General features: G+C 38.4%; 1 pseudogene; it reads left to right on the forward strand.

Moving 5' to 3' along the window:
* LOC108705073 overlaps positions 1-15581 on the forward strand; it is a 260667-nt pseudogene that overhangs the window by 194793 nt on the left and 50293 nt on the right.

Here is a 15581-nt window from a genome sequence, read left to right on the forward strand (position 1 = left end):
CGACAACTCAAAAGACTCACGCAACTTATGGCAAGGCATTCAGGCTGTCACACAGTACAAGCCTGCCCTGAGCAGCAGCGACGAAGACGCCACACTCCCAGAGGAACTGAACAAGTTCTACGCACGATTTGACATAATAAACAAAGAGCCTGTGAGGAAAGCCACGCCTCCTCTCACCGACCAAGTCATCTGTCTACCCACGGCCGACGTGAGGCGAACCTTAACCAAGGTCAATCCACGAAAGGCTGTCGGACCAGACAACATTCCTGGTCGTGTGCTCAGAGACTGTGCTGATCAGTTGGCTGACGTCCTCACTGACATTTTCAACACATATCTAAGCCAGATGATCATCCCCACATGCTTCAAGTCCACCACCATCATTCCAGTGTCAAATCTTCAATAACCTGCCTGAATGACTGCCGCGCTGTTGCACTAACCCCGGTCATCATGAAATGCTTCGAGAGACTTGTGATGATGGCACACAACAAGAGCACCCTCCACCACTCACTGGACTGACTACAATTTGCATATTGGCCAAACAGGTCAACTGAGGATGCCATATCTTCTGTACTCCACCTCTCACTAACTCATGTGGACAAGAAATACAGTTATGTGAGAATGCTGTTTATAGACTTTAGCTCAGCATTCAATACCATCATCCCTCAAAAGCTGAGTGGGAAACTAAGAGAGCTCGGATTGAGTACCACTTTGTGCAATTGGATCTTTCTGTCAGAGAGGACTCAGTCTGTTCGTATCGGCGACAAGGTTTCCAGCACCATCAGATTGAGCACAGGAGTTCCTCAAGGATGTGTTCTCAGCCCGTTGTTGTACACATTGCTGACACATGACTGCATAGCTAGACACAGCTCAAACCACATCATCAAGTTCGCCGATGACACAACTGTGGTGGGGCTCATCAACCACAACGACGAGTTGGCGTACAGAGATGAGGTTCAGCAGCTGGTGGTCTGGTGCAGTGAGAACAACCTGTCACTGAATGTGGATAAAATGAAAGACATGATCTTCGACTTCAGAAGAACTCTCCCTGCTCACACACCACTCAACATCAACGGCTCCACAGTAGAGACAGTAAAGAACACCAAATTCCTGGGAGTCCACATCTCTGATGACCTCCATCACCAAAAAGGCTCAGCAGCGTCTTCATTTCCTAAGACTACTGAAACGGGCCAGCCTTCTGCCTCCCACCCTCACAGTGTTCTACAGGGGCACCATAGAGAGCGTCCTGACGAGCTGCATCTCCATCTGGTACAGTAGTGCCAGCTCTGCTGACCAGAAAAGTCTACAGCGGACTGTCAGAGCAGCTGGCAACATCATTGGAGCGGCTCTTCCATCACTGCAGGGCAGCTTCCACAAGCGCTGTGTAAGAAAGGCCTCCTGCACTGCACTGGATTCCACACACCCCTCACACGGACTGTTCACGCTGCTCCCATCCAGCAGACGCTTTCGCAGTATTAAAGCCCGAACAACAGGCTGCACAAAAGCTTTTTTCCGCAAGCTATCAGACTCCTCAACTCACTGCCTGCCCTCCCACTACATTCCAGACACACCTGAACTGTGAACTTAACTTTGTGAACTGTTAATTTATTTGCACAATTCTAAAGGCTAACACATGTATATATCCAATTTCTGCCTATATATTGCACATTTCATGTTTACATATTTATTGTGTATTTTTAAGTGCCTTTTTGTGATATGTACTAGCTGGAGCCACGTCGTCTCATCTCACTGTATATTCGTATACTGCTGAGATGACAATAAAGTTTACTTTGACTTACTTTGACTTTGACTACTGTAAATGGTGTGTTACCCAGGCACATTTACCAGCAGATTTTTATATACAGGGTAATATGAAAACAACTCTGTGTCAAGCCAAATGAATGTTCATGGACTCCAGTGCCAATTCATGTAGATGCTTCAATTAAAATATCAAAAGTGATGGTTTGGCTGTTGACCAGCTTTGCTAGTTATCTGTAATGTTTGTTCGCTGCAGGCTATAAATATAATATATTCAGCTAAGCATGCTTAAAGTATGACATCTTGAAGGAAGAGCTTGTTTTCAAAATTACTATTTTTTTGCTGTAGGGAGGCCTTTCAGCAAAGAGGTATAGGTAAAAAAAAATGTATTATATGGAATTCTGGGGTTTTCCTGAGAAGGATTCTTTCCATAATTTGTATAACAATACCTTAAGTCTGCTAAAACATTTAAACATTAAAGGACAGATTTATCAAATTTCAAGCTATTTTTGATTTTTGTTTACTTTGACTATCGAATAGGCCAAAATTAGATTTGAAAAAAAAAAAACGACTATTCGAATATTGAAATTTATTATGTACTGTCTCTTTAAAACTTCGACTTCGACCATTTGCCATCTAAAACCTGCCGAATTGCTATTTTAGCCTATGGGGTACCTCCTAGAACCTACTTGGAGTCATTTGGTGGACTCTAAAAAATCAAATTTTTTGTGGGGCAAATATTTTGATTAGAATTCGATCGATTGCGCTAAAACTTCAATTCGAACTATTGGAATACAAGCATATTCACCCGAAGTTAAAAACGTAGATTTTTTTAATAAATTTCAATTGGTCTTTTTTATTCTAATTTCGAAGTTATGGGAGTTAAAAAAAACTCCCATTACTTTGAAATTCGACCCTTGATAAATCTGCCCCTGAATCAAAACAATATGATTGTTTTGCCACCAATATGGATTCATGCATGTAAGCAAAAATGGGTATTATTCGCTTAAAATGGACTCTACGGGAGATGTGCCTTTTGTAATTTGGAACTTTCTGGATAACAGATTTACGGATAAGGGATGGCTTTCAGCAGGAAACTCAGTGATGAAGTTGTGTGTTTTTAGTTGATCTGTTTTCCTAATTCTCCATTACCTGATTTTCACCAGTTTCAGTTTGGTCTGAACAAACAATGTACACAGAGCAGGACAATATGATAATTATAACTGATCTCTATTTTATTTCAATTACTGTACTATAATATTCCACTTCTTTAATACCAAAAGTTTGACATTTTCACTTGATGAGTCCATCATATTTTGGATTTCCATGGATATAAGGGTCCATTATTATTAGTAGTATTAACCAGGCGTAGTAAGAGCACTTGTATTCAAAATCTGTTGTAAATTTTTGTATGGAACCTCAGAAGAGCAAGAGCTTATTTAGAGTATTTCCTTTAATGTCCTGGGTCTGCCTGCACTGATAAAGTAACCTGAATCATAATGGCGTGCAAGTTATGGGACAGGCAGGGAGTGCCTTCCCACACCCCCCCCCCCCCCCCACACACTTATGCATAGAGCTCAGCAAAACACAGGCAGCACTGTATTTATGGGACAGATATAGGTAGCTGCTTTGTTTACAATTCTGCTACCTGTAGGGTAGATTGCACATGTTTTGTAGAGGTACAAGAAGGCTACAAAGCTGTTGCTTTTCCATAGCCACCCAATTATTTTACTCTATTCTATTTACTGTTAATAAATAAAATGCAGTAATATATAATGATAAATAAATATATAAAAGTAGGAATATAACTGGAGGTAAATCTGAAAGAAAACTTGGGTCCATCCATTGTTCAGGTTTTCTTTATGGCACACAGCTATTCTGGGCATTTTGTTGCTCCAGTCTTCAATAGCTCTGCTGGAGGGCAAAAAAAAACATCTCCAATCACTTCCCATTCTTTGTAAGGCTAATCATGTGGTCTAACATGGTTCACTCATTGGTCAGGCAATTTTCGCCCACAAGTGCACTGGACAGACACCTGATCCAAGAGCAGATCCACAGCAGATATCAAAGGCAGTCATATTGTCTTGAAACTATAACAAAATACTAATATTAAAAAAAACACATAGTGAACCTCAATCAGAAGTGCATTTGTAAGAACAAAATAATTTTATTATAATTTTATTATTAAAGTAATTAATGGTTAACATTGCAGCTTTACGTTACTTGGTCCTGTATCACTCTCTGTAAAGAGTTTGTATGTCTTCCCAGTGTGTGCATGGGTTCCTCGGGATACTCTTCAGAAGGCAAGTTATTTGATAACTGATGAAATTGATACTAGAATTGCTTGCATTGTGACCTCCACTGGCCCAGGGACTAATGTTAATTATGGACAATTCCTATAAAATGCTATGTACATGTTTGTGCTATATACATTAAGTATAATGATAAAAAGTACATGCACACATTCAGATATTCCATGCAATTCCGATGTAGGCAAAGATATATCAGCAGCTGGGGCAGATACGCAACACAAAAAATAACTCCTTTTTTATGACATAGTTTGATAATCATCCGGAAACCTGATATCCAGAAAGCTCCGAATTGCGGAATGGCCGTCTTCCATATACTACATTTAATCCAAATAATCCAAATTTTTAAAAATGATTTCCTTTTTCTCTGTAATAATAAAACAGTAGCTTGTACTTGATCCCAACTAAGATATAATTAATCCTTATTGGAAGCAAAACCAGCCTATTGGGTTTATTTCATTTTTAAATGAATTTCTAGTAGATTTATGGCATGAAGACCCAAATTACGGAAAGATCTGTTATCCGGAAAACCCCAGGTCCCGAGCATTCTGGATAACCGGTCCCATACCTGTAGTAAATTTAAATCATGAGGCCTTTGGACACATTGGCAGCCTCATCATTGCCAGTTGTTGTTCAAAATTATAAACATTTAAGCAACAATCCGTCACCGCACTGTCAAGAGAGATATAATCTGAATAGCACTCTTCTACTTCAAGCCAATCACATTCACAGTTTTTCATGAATCTGGGAGGGGATATTTTTCAGTGTCTAAAAGCCCAGAATAAAATTGTCTTTGAGTTATTACAGGGGCAAATAGAAAAAAGAAAAAATCGACACAGCACTCACTCTTGTTGATGCGATTAGGTGTATTAAAAGCAGATTTTTGATCCCAGCAGTACAATGTTTCGAAGTACTTTTTCAAGCACATGGGTTCAATAGCAACAATCAGATACAAATTGGTACAACCCTTTTAAGGTATCAAACAGGAACTCACTAATGGGATATGACATCACAGCACATTCTAGCAAAGTCAGTTAACTCTTTAGTAGCTACATCTATGCTACTGCTCCCTTTGAACATGACCTTGGGCACTAGGACTAGCCCCTCATTTGTCCGAGTCTCCGAGTGTACCAGCTGGCTCCCCGAACTTCTACGGAGAATAACCACGTATACATTTATCCAACTGTTGATTCCTTCTATCAGGTTCAATCACTTTCCTTTCAACCCTTAATAATATAAACACAGTATATACTGTATGTGCAGTATGTATATTGTATAATTTGCTAAACGTATACATTTATTTTACAGACTTATACTTGACTTTATTAAAGGAAAACTAAACCCCCCAACTAAGAAAAGCCCCTAACTACCCCCCTCTCTGCTTCCCCCTGCATGCTTCATTACCCCTAAAAGTGTCCCTAACATATTGCTCACCTACCAGTGCAGAGTAAGCGCAGCAGAGCTCATGGACATCATCTTCTGGATCTGAATTAGTTCTCCTTTAAAGTAGTCCTGTAAATGCATTAAATAAGCAAACAAAAACATTTGGTAGGACTGACAATGGAAAGTCACTATTAAGGTTATCCATACTCATTAACTTTTTTTGGCCTGAACAGTTGCAGGCGGCACAGAGCCGCATTGACTATTTGGAACAATCTATGGTGGAGCGGTCAATTGTGAGCCGACAAGAGGTAGTAATTTGTGATTTGGAGAGCAAGCTGGAGTTCTAAAGAGCTCAGATTAAACAGTTTGAGGTAAGTGGACTAATGTGCTTATCTATGAGGATGACACTTGGTACAGACGGATCACAAAGTTGTTGAACAGGCAGCATAATAATGTTAAGAAAACACATTTGGACACATTTTAAAGGGACACTATTATGATATGTTTCCACATTTTATAACCACTTCGTATAGTTACTGAAGTACATACAGTATATGATGATACCTTTTTAAAGGGGAATTATTAAGAAAATTTTATATAAGCTTCATCAAACTGAAATAAGAATTCTGTACTTTTCTGAAATAATCACATTTCTGTCAGCAACCTGTCTCTCTTCATTCTCTCTTCGTGCAGGAGTCGGGAGTCAGATTTTGATTGACAGTAAAATCAAATATATTCCTAGCAGATGAATTAGTGTTAACGAAAATTACTGATTGCAGAATAAAATCTGACAAAATGACACAAATCAAGCATGTAGAGAAATATGATTTCTGTGAGAGTCCGTTATTTTGAGAAAGTGAGTTCTAATATATCTTCTAGGCAATGGGTTCACCCTCCAAAGGTTGTATTAGACTTAACTTTCAATCAAAATATGACTCTAACATCTGTAAGAAGAGAGAATAAAGAGAGACAGATGCAGAGTGGGGACTAATGAAGAGTAACTTGATTATTTCTGAAATCTTACAGAATTTTTAAACAGTTATTCTTATAAAATATCTTATATCATTAAGAGAAATTCTATATTTCATTTTCATTTTCACAATGGTTCCCCTTTTAGTCAGCATTTTTTTTTGATGTAATAGAAGGTATTGAAAGGCATTTCTTAGCCATATCAGTGTTGTAGATGTTACCAAGATATGCAGTTTCGGTGAGATGTCATTCACTGAATTAGATATTACCATTTAAGGCTACATTCACTGCTTGTTGCCTCACTGACATGTCAGTTGTTAAAGTGGAGATGCTGAAGGAAATGTCCTCAGATTAGTTCTTATTTACTTGCAGAAGATCCAATTTGAGAGTGCTTCTCACAACATCCAAGACAGTGAGAAGTTAGAAGTAATGTACTAAGTGATTGATTCACAGAATGGGAGTCAGAACTTTCTGTATATGGTCTTTGTAATCAATAGAAGTGCTATTTTTCTTGTGCAATTTATAAATAAACCAATGGTCGTTTACAATGCTGTGTGCAAAGTGCAAAAAAGGCTGTAATTGGCACATTGCCCGAGGCCTCAGTGCTGTGCTCAGTGCAGAGACCTGCAGATTTCCCTTTGGATGGAGTTCTGCTTGTGTTAGGCAGTGCTGTTTTCAAGTGGGAAAAGCAGGGGGAAGCATGTAGGCAGCCCAATGGCACTCCTTAGCACTTATGCCCTTGGGAATGAAAAATGGACCCCATTGTTATGATTATGAGTGCAGGGCTCCAAATGTTCCTTGAGGTGCAGGTAATATTACTTGCTCATCATGAATGACATGTATGTCAGGGCAGGGCTGTACTTCAGTCCAGTGCCACCCTAGGCACTGGAAATATGGACACCCACAGATCCTCTAAAATGCATTTCTGGTAGCAGCAGTGTGTGACATCACTTGAGTGCACACTAATGACTATGCAGCCCTCAGCCCCAGCTTCTCCTCCAGATTAAGACACATGTATGGCGGCTGGGGGGACAGTTATATTTTATATACAGGCCACCCCTTTTGGGTGCCTATATATATATATAGTGTATATATATATATATATATATATATATATATATATATATATATATATATACACACTATATATATATATATATATATATACACACATATATATACATATATATATATATGATATGTCCAAGGATACCTGCACTCCAACCACTTATGCTTTCACGGGTGCTTGGTCAAAAACGTATTGTATAATGATCGAAGGATATCCTTCGATCATTATATATATATATATATATATATATATATATATATATATATATATATATATATATATATAATGATCGATTCGGATTTGGCCAAATCCTTCTGCCCGGACGACCCGAATTTGAATCCTAATTTGCATATTCAAATTAGGGGTGGGGAGGGAAATTGCGGGACTTTTTATCACAAAACGAGGAAGCAAAAATGTTTTACCCTCCCCACCCTTAATTTGCATATGCAAATTAGGGTTTGGATTCTGTTCGGTATTCGGCCGAATCCAAAATGGTCGATTCGGTGCATCCCTAATATATAAATACAGCCCTGGTAGACGAATGTGTGTATGCATGATATTGCCAAAGGGGCATAGGCAAGCCTAATAAGATGGCTAGTGAAAAGTTGAATTGGCATCCCACCATTTTGTGTCATGATCAAATACTGTACACGACAGAGCCAGATGCTTCTAGATAGGGGACAGAGGGTTAGAGGGCTTAAACGTTGTGGCTTAAAACATTGTAGCAGCAGAGTAGTGTCTTGTTTGGATTTTCCATCAATTACCATGGATACACAATACTGGTACATATTAGACTAGTAGCCAACACAACTTGAGGTGTCAGACTTTATTTACTGGCATGACGGGGTTCACCATGTCCCACCATGTTATTTGAAAGCTCACCGTCACACCTTTTTCCATTGAAAGCCTTTGACATGTTGTGCCATGGTACACTGATTTAGCGATGTTGGAATCAAAATAAGATTTGCTCCATGTATATAAGTGAATGTGTTGCTTGATGATTACTACTACACATTACTATATATTATATGGCCTTACTTGAACAGGTTTGAATTGAATTGTTTTCTTGAAGAAAAAAAGCTTTATTGTCTTCCTTGGAATAAATTCCGAGAATATTCAAGTAGAAAATGTTTTAATTTTTATCTCTCTTTCAGAAATCCCACACGCTCTCTCTATCTCTCTAATGTTAATGTGAGTCAGACTTAGAACTAATTACAACCTGGTCTGATCTGCAGCCGCACAAAGACATTTTCTCCTTCTAATCAGGCATCCAAAGAACAGCAGATCTGAGTACAGGCATGAGCACACAGCACAGGTCCTTGACAGGGTTAGAGAAAATAAATAATAAATGGGGACAGAAAGTACGACAGCTCGTTTTCAAAAGGAAAACTACAGAATGTATGAATTTTATTGCTGTTCCTATTGTAGCTGATTTTTTTATTTTAATTAATAAAGTTGGTTCTTACTCTGCCCGCTTCAAAATTACATTAATACATATAAAACAGTGTTAAGAGGTAGATAGTGATGGGCGAATTTGCGCCGTTTTGCTTCGCCGAAAAATTTGCGAATTTCGCGTGAAATGGAGAAAAATTCGCGAAACGGCGCCGGCGTCTCGTTTTTGATGCCGGCGCCCGTTTTTTCGACGCCGGCCCCTGTTTTTTGACGCCGGCGTCTGTTTTTTTTAAAAAAAATTTTGACGCCGGCGAATTTTTTTTGTGAATTTTCACGATTTTATTCGCTGGCGGCGAATCGCGCAAATTCGTTGTGAATTTGCGCCGCCAGCGAATAAATTCGCCCATCACTAGAGGTAGAGCTTATGGCACTGTGAACATGCCTTCTTCAGAAAGGACACTTTAAACACAGGACTCATTATTTTGCTTTTGTGACATCACTTAAATGGTTACTATTATGAAATTAAATTCAAATGTGTTTTTAATTGGAATTAATAATTCCCCTTAACATTATCTGTTAAAAATTCCATTAAAAGCACTCACAAAGGGGGAACATGCAAAAAATACAAACTAATAAAGAAGGAACAAAGGCAGAGTGCATTATAGGGAAAAAAAGCTTGCACCTTTTTTTTATGCTTCTCCCTCCATAATGAGTTTTTATATTTACAAAAGCAAAAAACACAACCTTCTCATAACGTGTACCAATCAATAATCTGGTATTTGAATACTGGTAGAAAGGTACAGAACAACTATGAACAAAATGCATTTGTGTGTGTCATTTGTGGCTTTGGCATTCGCTTAATGCCCCTTCATCTCTAGCTTTGTGAATCTTTGTGAATCTATTGGATTCATAGCTCAGCATAGCTCAGTGCATAATGGGTAGTCCCTTGTCATAATGATAGATAACTGCTTATGCATACACATAACCACATATTTATAATTCAACACATATCACAGGGAGCAAGTCGGTATAAATGATTAATTCCATCTTCAAGGATGAAATATAAGGATGGGAAACATATCAACAGTTTCAAAGTGCGAAAACTTGTCAGGAGTTTAAAGATAAGTGACCTTTGGGATTTCATTCTAAGATAATGGATTGTCTTGAAAAGTGCTTCTTTGGTGGATCCTGTATGACAACAGAAAATAAAGGGAGATGGGGAGAAATACGGCCAAGAAGCAGTTTCTCCTAGATGCTAAAAGTATTTGCAAACATATTTCTACAATGTTATTAATAAAACATGAAGTACAGAGAATTGTAGGGTCAAGTAGAGTTTTTTCAGAGATATTACACTTCTAACTGATACTTTGAAGGCAAAGATACAGTCCAAAATTAAGACTGATGAATTGGATGATCGTGAGAGACATAATAAGGGGAGATAAACTGAACATGTAGAATAAAGAAGCAGATTAGCAAGTAAATGTCATTTACTGTTACAGAAAAGGATCTCTTATGCTTACCTTAGTGAGCAATGGAAGATATGGTATGGGGGTGCACAGAGGGCATGGGTAGCTTGCACATCTGGGAAGGCACCATTGATGTTTCATGATATATACAGGTTTTGGAGTAACATATGCTGCCATCCAGCTGTCTTTTTCATGGAAGGTTTTGCTTATTTCAGCAAGGCTGTATTTAGGTCCAGTGACGTAATGCATAAAAGGTGAGTGTGACATCACTTCTACCAAACATCGTTTTGCCAAAAATGTATTCAGTTATATAGGCACCCGAGGGCTGCTGCCCTAAAAACAGGCCCTTGGGTTGCTATTTGCTTTATAAATACAGCCCTGAAATCAATGCCAAACCACATCCTGCACATATTACAACAGCAGGGCTCTACAGTAAAAATGTAGCTGCTCAACTGGTTTATTTGCAATCCAGATCTGTTCTCCATTGAAAACATTTGGTGCATTATGAAATGAAAATTCAATTGAGACCCAGAACTGGCCAGCAACTGAAATCCTAAATCAGGCAAGAGTGGGGCAACAATTCACTTTCAAAAATATAGCAATTGGTCTCCTTAGCTCCGAAATGGTTACAGATTATTGTTAAAAGGAAATGAGATGTGACCCAGTGGGAAACATGCCCCTGTGCCAATTTTGTGACGTGTTGCTGGCATTAAATTAAAAATAAGAATACTGTATATTTTCAGAAAACCATAACATTTCTCAGTTTCGACATCTGATATGTTGTCTTTGTACTATTTTCAATTTAATATGGGTTTAAATGATTTGTAAATCATACAATTCTCTTTTTATTTATATTTTACAATGTGACTCTCCAAACATTTTTTGGAAACAGGATTGTGCAAAATTACTGATATGTTACTGTATATGTTTAGTGAGGGTCCTATTCAACAAACAATTTCCTTATTAGTGTGCAAAATACGGTAGATATTACCCTGCTTTGTGACTGTGGAGACCCCCTTAAAAAGTGGTAGATAATATTTAGTTGCACCACTGAGTTAACATCCTTAAGTAGCAGGCAATATCTCTGTGCAGTTGCATTGATTTAGGCTGGTATTGGCTGTGGGCTGTGATGTGCATATTATATGGCTGTATCTTCATATTTACACTCTGATATTGATTTTACGCTTGAGGGACAACGTGATAAAAATGGGTGAAGAACTGGAAAAGGCTGCAGATTCTGAGGCTCGGGAAAAGGAGAATACCAAATATTATCAGATCCGTATGGAGGAAATGAAAGTAGAGATGAATGAGTTACTACAGAGAGAGATGGAAGCATGTTGCCAACGGGTTGAGTTGGTAATTGCACTTCATTTACTGTAATTATCTTTATTAGTGAAGGGCAAATTTAATCAGCAGGCCTGGAATTGCCGTGTTTCGCCGTGGGTGAATAAATTTGCGAAACTGCCGTGAAAATTCGTCGGCGTCGAAAAAATGCCAAAAACGGACGCTGGTGTCCAAAAACGGACATCAGCATCAAAAATGAGACGCCAGCAGCGCTCCGCAAATTTATCACTGCTTTTTGAATTTCGCGGAAAAGAAAAGGCAAGGCAAGACAAGGCAGGCCAAGGCAAGACAAGGAAAGGAGGCTAGAGCAGGAAATCCCAGCATAGGCTGATATAAAGGGAAACACAATTATATAGTGAATAAAGTACCCCCTCTTGTAAAATATAAGGATATCATAAGTTACCGACGAGTTTCATGACCTGCAACTGGGGGTACTTTATTTATTAAAATACACAAATGTCAGTGAGTCATGTGACAGAAATTAAATCAGAACTCACCGTTTATGACTGATGACATCAGAACTCATCATTCATAAGGATATAATTTACAAGATATTCATAGCTTTTGTGTATTATAGCTGATTATACACAGAACTGTTGCACATGGGTGAAGTCTTCAGTCATGTTCTGTGAGCACAGGACTATAATAAATCTACCCTAGTGAGATATGAATTCTAGTAAACATATTTTGCAGATGTCTAGTAATGTGATGGATTATTGGAAAACCAAATACTTGGCTTGTAGCAGGGAGCTCATAAGATACCTTCAGAGTAGAAAGTAGTAGGGCTAGAGTTACAAGTATGAGGACATTCATTCATTCTTCATTCATTAGCATTTATTTGAGTTTGGGGTTACTTGTGTTCACTGTAGACCCTGATGTAGTCAAATGAAGTGTTTAATTACCCAATCTGTTCTCTTGGTACATTAATAAATACCCCCTTGCTTTGCTGACTATTAAGGGCAAAATGAATGGAAGATAAGCCATGTTTTTGTCCCCACAATGCAGTGTTTTCCCCCCACAATGCAGGTGTCATTGCAATCACAAGCTGCCCCTGTGTTTGATGCAGTTGCACTAGCATCAATACCAGTGTTAAGTTGCATCCGTTCCAGTGTTCAGCGTCAGGGGCATAACTATAGAGGAAGCAGACCCTGTGACTGCAGGGGGGCCCAGGAGGTATAGGGGCCCTAATTCATATACAGTTTCAATAAATATTGGTAAAACAACCTCTAAACATTTTGGGGGCCTGAAAAATAATTTGCTGTGGGGCCCAGTAATAGCTTTTTATGCTACTGTGTGCAACTGATGTCTTACCTGATTCTTTAGATGCAAGTGTAATGCATCAATCTATTAACACGGGGCACTGATGGAACCACAAAGCTACTATCTTTAGGTGGTAGCTCTAGGGTTACCCTGTGTTAATAGGTGCAACATAGGCCAATTTGGAATGGAAGGCAGGAGAAATTGACTGGTGACGTGTGTAAACATACTGAAGTGTGCACTTATTATACCTTTAATGAAAGTGGTATAAAGCACAACTCACTGTGGAGAACAGTTGGCCACTGCATCTGCAGATGTAAATGAGTCTTAGGGTATTCTTTCCATGTCAGTGTTTTGAAATTGCCTATAACTGACATAATGATTTAAATGTCCATACTAGATTAACTACAGTTTTCCCTATCTTGTTATTTTTATCACTTAAATTAATGAGGAAAAAACATGGTAAATTTTTAAATTGACTGCCTACCAAATGTATAGGATTTTAATATTATCATTAATACACTTCAAAGATTCCATCTGTCCCCGTTTCTCTTTTTGTATATACATAGATCTGATTTCTATACCATATGTAAGTGCCCGTCCGTGCCTAGATTTCTACAGCTGCTCACAGTGTGTGCATGTGCATATTTATAAGGGAAAAGAAGAGCACTTATGAACAGCACAGGGGAGTGCTGCACTGCAAAGGAATAAAAATGTGTCCATTATTATAATGCACCGAGGCACCCTGAGAGGTTGAACAATGAAAATGTTATTATATACAGTAGCTGCACTGCAAAGTCTATGACTTGCAACCTGTGGTTTGTGCAGACCTGCTAGGTCTTTGGTCTCTATGCACACAGCCAAGATTTGGTCTTCTGCCTGTGTCTTCACCAGGAAAAGAAAATTATAGTACTTGTAATATTTATCTTTTTTCTATTATCTTAAATTTAGCTTGTTGTCAACTTGTTGTCCCCTTGTAGACACTTGCTCCCTCATCTTTAAAATATACAGCCAGAAATAGCAATCTCCGATATTCTTTATTGACATGCTTTGTATTTAAAGGCAGCCTCGGATATTCTGAGCATCTGGTAATTTTGGCCTGCCGGATGTTTTATCCTTTCTTGTGTTAAAGGAAGGCAACCAATCTACTGGAGCCCTGGCCCTGAAGCATACAAACAAGTTATGTTTCAGTCTACTGGTTTCTAGTTTCTCTTTTTACAGCCTCTTGATATAATCTAAAATTATTTGACCCCTTGAGCAATTAGATTGGCTGTCTTCTCTTCTGTTTGCCTCTAAATCATGTAACTGAGCTTATTATATGGCAGACATGCAGCAGCACTTTTCATTTGTTTTAGGCAAATCAATGCTACATTACAACCAATAAACTGCACTTTGATGTTTTACACCATGTTTGTTTGGAGAGTTGGCACGTAGGGAAACATTTTTAAAAAATGGAGATGTCAAAGCAAAGTGAGTTCATTACAGATAGAGGTGTGTTTTTCTCCTACCAGATCACTGTGTTGTTAGGTGTGATATCAGAAGCTGTGTATTTGTTATTGCTCATTTTTTGATCACAAAAACTAGTCCATTACAGGCTTGTTGTCCCATAGTCCATTGATATTATAATTAGGGTGAAATACTGTACTTTGTGCATGCCTTTCCAGTCATTATGTACAATCATTAGGAAGCTATATACGCTACAGTATATAAACTCATGATAATCTTCTCAATGAGTTGTCAATGTGGTGGCAAGCCTGAATAGTGCTAGAGGGGGAAGGAACAAAAATACTTTATACCATATACATTAAATTATATAGGTATGGGACAGAGTGCTGAGGACCTGGGGTTTTCCAGATAAGGGGTCTTTCTGTAATTTGGGTCACCATACCCAAACTAAAAAATCATTTAAACATTAAATAATCCCAATAGGATTGTTTTCCCTCCAATAAGGATTAAATATACCTTACTTTGGATCAAGTACAAGGTACTGGTTTATTATTACAGAGAAAAAGGAAATCTTTTTTAAACATGTGAATTATTTGAGTGAAATGGATTCTCTGGGAGTTTTCTGGATTACAGGTTGTCTGTATAACAAATTCTACAGGGCAAATTTACTAAAGTGTGAAGTGGCGAAAATTCGCCAGCGTGACGTCATTTCATTTCATTACTTCTTCGATTTACTAACGGGTGCTGGTGTAAATTCGCTAGCAAAGTGGACCTACTCTAGCGCTACTTCGCACCCTTACGCCAGACAAAGTTGCGATATGGCGAAAGGGTGTAACTACATTAATTCACTAACTTGCGCATTTTACTGAACCAGGTGAAGTGCAATAGAGTAGATAGGACTTGCTTCAAAAAAAGTAAAAAAAATTTTGAAGTCCCAAAAAACACTGGCGTCTTTTACTTTTTTAAGGGTGATAGGCTGAAAAAGATCATAAATTTTTTTGGAGGTACCCTCCTTCCCCCCTACATTTCCTAACATATGGCACCTAAACTATACAGTGGGCACATGTATAGGGCAAAATCACAACTCTATTTATTTTATGAAGCTTTCCCAGGCTTGTGTAGTGTAATGTACTTGCTGCTACATATACGTCCATTGTACTTTAACTTGGCGCCGTATGCAAATTAGGCATC

Source organism: Xenopus laevis, chromosome 1S, assembly GCF_017654675.1.
Source record: "Xenopus laevis strain J_2021 chromosome 1S, Xenopus_laevis_v10.1, whole genome shotgun sequence".
Taxonomy (NCBI): domain Eukaryota; kingdom Metazoa; phylum Chordata; class Amphibia; order Anura; family Pipidae; genus Xenopus; species Xenopus laevis.